Source organism: Vicia villosa, linkage group LG5 (assembly GCF_029867415.1).
Source record: "Vicia villosa cultivar HV-30 ecotype Madison, WI linkage group LG5, Vvil1.0, whole genome shotgun sequence".
NCBI lineage: Eukaryota > Viridiplantae > Streptophyta > Magnoliopsida > Fabales > Fabaceae > Vicia > Vicia villosa.
The window spans coordinates 168,734,385-168,741,897 of record NC_081184.1 but is presented as its reverse complement, the minus strand read 5'-3'; positions in this window follow the sequence as shown (position 1 = coordinate 168,741,897).

Below are 7,513 nucleotides of genomic sequence, written 5' to 3'. Positions count from 1 at the left end.
CACCTCTTGAATACCTTGATCTTTTGAATTAAAATACATTAATCAAACCGAAAGATCTTGTGACAAGAAGTGCACACCTCTTGAATACCTTGATCTTTTGAAACAAATTAATTAACAAGGACAACAAGTGACAATGGGGCTCGCTCCTGTTCAATACCTTGGGTAAAGACGCGCTAGGTAAACACCTATGCTCAATCCTTTGCTAAACGTCCCTTTAAAACACAATCTCAATTCCATTCAACCTTTTTGCCTTATGGCTTTTAAAACTCTTTCTCATAAACGAGACACTTAGTCAATTTTCAATACGAACATACTTCCACATGTGAAGATCGAATATCTTCCACTCGAATGCGATGATGGCCAAAATCATGTCTTATCTTGATTTAGTTATCCATTCTTGTAGTGATCTCATATCCATGTGCGCGTAGTATTTCCATTTGAAAGCGATCGAGTACCTCTCGCTAAAATCAACCAACAAAACTTTTCGTGGTTCTAGCCCGAACTACGATTGCTCTGACTTTCCCATTGCACTAGGGAATACGTAGGCACAAGATACAAACGTCTTGGCGAGCATAATAATAAAAAAATCATTTCTTTTTCTTCATAATAATAAAAAATCTTTTGTTTTTCTTCATAATAATAAAAACCCTAAAAAACTTTTCTTTCATATTTTCTCGATTAATAAGCTAAAGAACACAAACATTACGCTAACACTCAAACACGAAACTAACTAAATGGGTCCCATCGAGTACGATGGAGGTGAGGGGTGCTAATACCTTCCCCTTGCTTAACCGACTCCCGAACCCTAATTTGGTTACGAACGACCATCTTATCCATCCTTTTTCATTTCATGGGTTTTATCGATATTTTCCCTTCCCTTTCCTCTTACCGTAAAAAAATAGTATTGGGAGATGTTTATATCAATACCATAATTCATTGTTTATGTGATAAAGAACAAATTGTATTGACCACAATCAATGTCGCAATATCTGTATTGACCAAAATTGCAAAAGTTTTTACGTAATCGTAGCGCGACCACATTTGTTTTTTTTTCGGCAATGAGATTAATAATAAGAGTACAAGGGATATTCGCCCGATTACAACAATTACATCGGACTCAAAAGACCAACGAACTATGGTGGCAAAATAAATAGAGACCATGTCTTACCAACTTTGACAAATATTTTATAAAATCTTACTTAGTCACAACTGAACTTGTCAATTTTTGAGTTGTATGTGGTAGTCGTCATTACACGCGCTCAAAGGCGATCTTACTAATCCTATGCATGTGAGACATAACAGTAACATGAGCTTTTGGAGAACCGTATGATAATGCTATAACAATAACAGTCAACACTAATGAGTAATAACAACTCAACACGATAGAGACAGATAGAGAAAGAAAGTTAAGTAAAAACATTTACTACTAAATTGCCAATATGATTGTTAGCCTGTTAGGGGATGTTTCCCTCCAACCTATCTGTTTCATAATATGGGAGCGGATGAATTGGATTTTAGTGGACTCTCATCCGGTAATTGCGCGAGTTTCCATGTGAACCAACATAAGTAACATGAATAACCAAATCATTATACATATTTACCAACCTTTGTTTCTTATCGCTTTGCCTTTTCTAGCCAAGATAAACTTACTACCATACTCTCTTATAAACATTCATATTTGTAGGGTACAACAACTACGAGATATATGACTCCTTTTTGCAATAAATAGCCCAGGCTTTCTAACTATTCATGTTAGCATAAATATCTTCATCATCATTTTTTGAAATATTCTCATCATTATTATATTAATGGTGTCTCAAGTTTTCAGAAGTTTCTTGTAGATTAAATACAATTTAATCATAGAAAAATAAATAGGTGTTCTATTTAATTATTTATTAAATTCTATTTAACTATAGTTTACTCCTGACAAATTTGAAGACCCGTGCGATAATCTATCTTGCACGTTCTCAAAGACGGCTCAGAAATTAATATCTGACGGTTACGGATCCGTTGGCACCAGGTGTAAGTCTAAAAGACTTACACTAAATCTCATCGGTTAAAAGAATTGATCAAACAGTCATATTAAATAAAATTATATATATATATATATATATATATATATATATATATATATATATATATATATATATATATTCTATTATTTCTCCAAAAAATTAGGTTATTTATAAGATCGTTAGATCGAATGCTATTAACGGTTGAAATTTGAAGAAAGTCTTTTTAAATTACACTTGGTGTGAAATATATATATATATATATATATATATATATATATATATATATATATATATATATATATATATATATATATATATATATATATATATATATATATATATATATATAAATAACGGTCATATTAAATAAAATAACAAAATACATAAGCTGCTTATATGATCGTTTATTTAATCATATTAACAATTAAGATTTGGTGTAAGTTTTTTAGATTTACATTTGGTGTTAATGGATCCTAACTCATAATTTCTAACTTTACTAGAGCCTAATATATCTTTTGCAATGTTGTATATATTGACCATGAAATAAATGAGAAAGGAAGAAAGAAATATTCTTACACCGAATTGTCTTAAAGGCATGAAAGGCGGGCTATCACACATAGTCTAAAATTTATCATATGATTAAATCGTGGTTCAATAAGCTGTCATAAAATGTTTGTCTTCATTAAACTATGGTAAAATATAAAATCTCTAATTATTTTGTCACGGTTGAATTATGGCTTACAAATACATGCCCCCAAAAACTTAAGACTGATTCGTTCTTACATGATATAAGAAGAAACACGATCCTAATCTTAATCGAAAATATATATGTGCCTTTTTTTCTTTAATAGCTCAAAAACACATAATTTTAATTCAGACCGTTGTTGTAACAAATATCAAAAATTCCTTTCTCGTCACTTTAGAAATGGAAACTAGTCGCTACACTTCATGGCTAGAAGTGTTCAAAATCAATTGGATAATCTACCAGGTAGTAGCGAAGCCACGTTACGACAAGGAGAACTGTAACACCCCAATTTTAATATTTTATTTTAATATAATTTTAAAGTGTTTTAGTTTAGTTAAGTAAATTGAGGAATTTTGAGTAGAGTTTTATAGTATTAAAATTTGTATAGAAGTGGAAAATTAGGGTTATTATTAAGTTAAAATTTAAGTTGTTTACTTAGTGGTTTTAGTGAATTTATTGAATTATTTAATATTAGAAATAATAGAGAAAATTAAATATTGGTATTATTTTAATAAAATTAGAGTAATATTTAATTTAAATAATAAAATAATAGAAAATAAATTTTTTAGAAAAATATAAAGAATAAGGGTGTTAGGGGAATTTAGGGGTGAGAGAAGAATGAGGATAACTAGGTTAAATAAATAGTTAATTTGAGGGAAACTTTATAGTATGTTTGGATTGATGGAAGAGAGTGGAATGGAACGGAATAGAATGATATAAATTTATGTTTCATTGTTTGGATTGATTAAAACCGGATGGAATGGAGAAAAATCATATGTAATGCATTCCATTTTATTCCATCACTTTCCATCATTTTTTATACCATTCGATATGGACGGAATGAAAAAATCTCTCTATTCTATCATAAAATACCCAAACAATGGAATGCTATCTTTATTCCATTACGTTCCGCTCCGTTCCACTCCATTATGCTCCGTTCATATTACTATATTCAAACATAGCCTTAGTCACATTGTGAAATTTCGGGAAAAAAGCCAAAAAAACTCAAAGCGATCGTGGGAGGGAACATATAGACAAACTTTCATACCCTAATTTTTACTCCTAAGATCCCACCCCATTTACATCAATGCATCAAGATCACAAGTTTGGTTGCTTATCTCTCTCTCTCTCTCTCTCTCTCTTGCTTGCCATACATAGATTACCAATCACCCTCTTGTGTATCTTTTGATTTGTGTTTATATGCCTTTATACTTTACTAACCTTAACAAAAATCCAAAAATATGCTTTGTTTCTCTCATTTGATTTGCAAGGTATGGATTGGATCAAGAACATCAAGCATGGATTCATCAGTTAGGGTTTTTGATTGCAAGCTCAAAGATTGATCAATCATTGATTCTCAAAGGCTTATTCATAAAGGCTTGACTTATAATCTTAGGCATGATCTCTTCAATCATTATTCAATATCAATTGATCATCGATTGCTCAATATTTGGTGGCTTATTCCTCAAGAAAAGTTCAAGGTTCATGTGTTTATTTTTATGCCTTCTTCATTAAGTAACCTCAATATTTGTCCTCATTCAAGTAAATTTCAATCAAGAATACATCATGAGGAGTTCATATGTATATCAATATGCCTTGAATTGCAAGAAAATCTCAAAGGATTCAAGTTTGATCAAGGTGGTTTAACCAACAAGTCAACATTTCAAGTTCAAAATATCATAACTCTCTCATGGTTCAACATTTTTTTAGTAAATCTTTGAGAAAATTACTCTTCTTGTTATCCTCAATAACTTCTTTTTACAAGTAAAGAGCCAATTATGTCTAGAGGATCATCAAAAGTTTGAAAATATTAGAGGTCATTATGTGGACTTAGTGAAATTTGACCTAATTTCTAGTGTATTTTGCCTAACTTTTCAAGATCATAACTTCATCAATATTCAACATTTTTAGCGCTTATTTTTGTAAAATATCATTCTTAATGTCCTTCACAAGATTGCTTCAATGATCAAAGGCCAATTATGTTTAGAAAACCATGAAAAGTTGGATGACATTATAGGTCATTTTAGACTTAGAATTATTTTGACTTGTAGTTTCAGGTCATCATGCCAATTTCACAAGCTCATAAATTTTTGCTCAGGCATTCAAATCAATACTTTCTTTGCATATTGAACTCTTTGTGATGATGTGAACATTTTGCAAAAGGAATGAACAATAAAGGTGCAATGTACAAGATTTCACATAGGGTAGAAGATGACCTCATGGATTGATTTTTTATCTCAAATCCAGAAATGGAAATACATTAAAATTCAAATGGGACCCATAAAACTTGTGCAAACTTTCTCTAAGTGGTAAGACGTAACTCATAGCATTGAAAAGGACCTAAAATTGTCGTGTTTTGATGACTTCATGGTGAAGAGTAATGACACATTTCATGCACCCTTGATTCACATGCTTGACACTCAATTTCACACATATGGAGCGCTCACACCTCAGCTAAAAATAAAGGAAGCTATTGCCTTCATTTTCAAGCTTTGAAAGCCCCTAAAACCCCTGCTTGAACTTTAAATTTTCACCAGAATTCTCTAAGATAGTATTCTTTTTTCAGACACTTTCAAAGCCATTTCTCATTTCCTTAAGTTCCATCATCACTCTCTGAAGCTTCTGCAACAATTTCCTAGCCTTGAGAGACTCTGAATGTTTTAACCTAGTCACCATTTCAACTACTTTGGTCACCACTTGGAAAAGTTAGTTAGAGGCATTATTTTGACTCAAACTCGATACCATTGTGTAGCTCTTGGTTCCCTGATTCTTTCCCCCAACTTACTTTGCATTGATCACTTGTTTTCATCATTTAATTTTAAATTTTGTTTCTAAAAATGCTTTGTGTATTCAAAATTCTCTTAACAAAGTTTGAAAAAATTTATATGGAGGTATTGGTTGAGATTGCAATGATGAAACAAGTCTAATGACATTGGTTTCATGATCTTAAACTACCAAATGCTGAACTCCAGTGAGCAACTCACTGGAGGGTGCATTTTGTGATCTGAGTTTGTTTCAGATGTCTAAGCCAATCAGGATGCCAATTGTTTTAATTATACTAGTTGATTTAAAATGAATCTGATGTGTTTTTTCAATTAAATTCCATGGTGCGCTTCCATGTCTCAGCCATCAGATTTTCCAGCGCATTAAAATGATCCAGATCCAACGCTTATGCTTTTTTCGGATTTTATTTTCTTCTTTTAATTTAATTTGATTTTACTTCTAAAATTGATGTTAAATCCATTTTAACTCCAAAAGTTCTGAAAAAAATTCAAAAAAATATTTTACCTCATTTTACACTTTGTGTAATTTTTTGAGCTTTTTGTTTTTATTTTTTATTTTCTTTTAATTTTCTCATATTTGACTTGTTTTAATTGGTTTTAAAATAGTTTTCTGATTCTAAAAAAATCCAAAATATTTCTAAAAATTATCTGCATCATTTCTAGTTTTTCTATACTTTTATTTGACATTTATTTGATAATTTGATATTACTTTGTTGTTTTCTTTTTCATTTGCATTTTAAAAATCATTTTCATGCATTTTATTTTTGTTTAATTGTTGGTTACTTTGGATTATGATTTCTTTGATTATAGGTCTCATCAATATCAATGGACTTTGGGTGTTGATTTAGTTTATAACCTTAATCCACCAAGAAAGGTGATTGATCTTGATGATGACTTGATCAATGTTGTGATCCAATTTGGTTTTCTCTCTCTATCAGTATCTTTTTCTTCTTTTTATTTTTGATCAATTGGATGATTAGTAGTTCATCTTGTTCATGAAGTTTGGATTAATGATTGATGAACTTTCATCATTTTAAATCTACCTTCCATTGATCATCAAATCATTTGAGATACTTTGGATTGATGATAAGTTTGTACTAATAAGTTATCATGAAGATTGATTGAAGTAATGGACCAATCTCCTTGCCTTTGTGCTTGACCCCTCTTTGGTTTTTACTTGTGCTACTTGTTTTAGTAGAATGAATTTCATCATTTCTCTAACAAGTATGATACATAAATTTTTATTGACCGACCTCATAGATGATACTTCTATATAAGTACATCAACGATTACTTAACATAGCGCTAAATTTGTCCAAAATCGAATCATTAATACTAATACTAACATTAATATTATACTAACTTTACTTTATTGCTATTTAATTTCTTATCATTTAGATTCTTGCAATTTACTTTTATATAATTTACTTTTAGCATTTTATCATTCATGTCATTTTATTTTATATAATTTATCTTTATGAGTTTTCATTTTGCCCCTTGGGCATTTCTTTTTCTTTTAAAAACATTAATAAAGGAAAAACTAAAAACTTTTCAATTGGACTATGATTATTATCCTTTGCTATGGAGACTTGGACTTTTGAACTTAAGTTAGATCCTTTTTTTTTTTTTGGGACTTTCATCTAAGACCTAAGATTCATTTGGACTATCCATTTGAGCTAGAGACTTTTAGTTGAGACCTTAAGAGATTCATCTGATACCTTGGATTTTATATGTCTGTTTTGTGTTTTTATCTGATGCAAGGATTGTTAGCTGTGACTTTGAGATTTCATCTGATGCATGATAATTTTCATACTTCATCTGAGATGCTTGGGATTTCATCATATATATGGCTTAGCTTGATATTTTGAAGCTATGTAGATTCATCTAAGGCTTGAGGTTTATCAGATGCAATTGGACTTTCATCTGCTTATGGTTGGTTTTCTTTAATGCTTAATCCAAAGGAAGGGGAAT